Source organism: Pyxicephalus adspersus, chromosome 4 (genome assembly GCF_032062135.1).
Source record: "Pyxicephalus adspersus chromosome 4, UCB_Pads_2.0, whole genome shotgun sequence".
Taxonomy (NCBI): domain Eukaryota; kingdom Metazoa; phylum Chordata; class Amphibia; order Anura; family Pyxicephalidae; genus Pyxicephalus; species Pyxicephalus adspersus.
This window is the reverse complement of record NC_092861.1, coordinates 120,976,538-120,978,177: the sequence shown is the minus strand read 5'-3', so window position 1 is coordinate 120,978,177 and position 1,640 is coordinate 120,976,538.

Genomic DNA, 1,640 nt, shown 5'->3' with positions numbered 1-1,640 from the left:
TTTTAAAGACAAACTACTGGTAGGTATGAAAAATTTTTCATAACTTTTTCTGCTGTTTTGCAGAATATGGAGTTGAACAGGCTTAGAGGAAGAAAGAGCGCAGAAATGATTTAACAAATATTCTGCTGCTTTTTCATTGTTCAGTCACACCCTGGGGCAAATCCTGGACCACATTGTAGTACTGCAGTGTATTCTGCAGGGAGGTCCAGAGCCAGGCTGCATTTTGTGGCAGGGAGCACCGTAAATACAGTCATTGCTGAACAAATGAAAAGTTCTTAACAAGGAAGAATATGCCATATGCTGTGTATTTCAAATTTCAATTCTATTCAATTTCTATAATAATTTCAATTTCAGTAATAAGATACTGAACTGATTTCATGACCAGTCTCTTTCAGTCCATCCACTGTATGCTATGTGGTACTGACATTGTACATTGCACCTATAAATGGTAAGTCCACACAAGACTATATCTCCAGCAGTGAGAACCTTTACAAGGGGGGTCACCATCTCATTAATGGATGGCACAATTACAAAAAAAATACTTGTACAAAAATATGTCAGGATGCTGATTCCAAAGATGATATACAAATCACAGAGATAAATTTATCAAATCAGCTTTAACTGCAGTTCACTTATTAGATGATCTGATAATTTAATAATCTCACAAGGTCATTTTGGGTAAAACTAAGAGGGTGTCTGGAATGTGTCTGGAATCCAAGATCTCCCCTTAATTCTTCCCATTACCATTGAATATATTGGGAGCAAACCCCCAATACATACAGTATGTAGATAGGATAAAGCTATACACTTCAAGAAACTGTGATTGGATAGCAGATGAATAGCAGAGAGTAGATGATGTTATCCTTGTATTCTTTCATCCTGTCTGTAAATCTTCTGTGTTAGACTGACAGCACTAAGCTCTTTGCCTTGTCTGTGTGAGACGTGCTGTATAGGGAAGGTGGCTTTAACATTACAGATCAAGATGCTAAGAAAATATACATCAAATTATTATTGTTTAATTCATTTATACAGCTTGATTAAATGTGGCTTTCTGCCTTTGACCTATACTTGCAGCATTGAAGTACAGATTGCCCCTCCACAATGCTGAATATAATAGCTTCTCCAGATCCATGTGGGTAGAAATGACATTTTAGGTAATGAATGTGATTCCAGATAACAGTGGAGAGCGGTGTTTTGCCCACTTAGTACTCAGCACCTCTCCAAACCCTGCAGCTTCTGTGATCATCAAAATTCCCAGCTATTACATATTATTATGTAAGTTAGTATTTGTGAAATGAGGGGGAGAGAAGCGTCTGCACAGCAATTTGACCTGGTTATATGTAATCCAACTCTCTCCTGCATTTTTCTGAAGGTTGTCACATTATGGTGCATCAGGCTGACATCTGGGCCCCTCTTTGTCTGATGGTTTGGAAATCAATAGAATGACCCATCCTCTATGGGTGCCTTGGTTTTATTTCTGATTCTGTCAGTAGAAGTGTGCAGCTCACCGGTATTATGGCAAGGGGAATAGAATGTGTACAGGGCTTCACCCCAGATCAGCCATTCATGGGCCTAGGGCAGGGGTCTGCAACCTGCGGCTCTGGAGCCGCATGCGGCTCTTCAGCCTCCTTGTTGTGGCT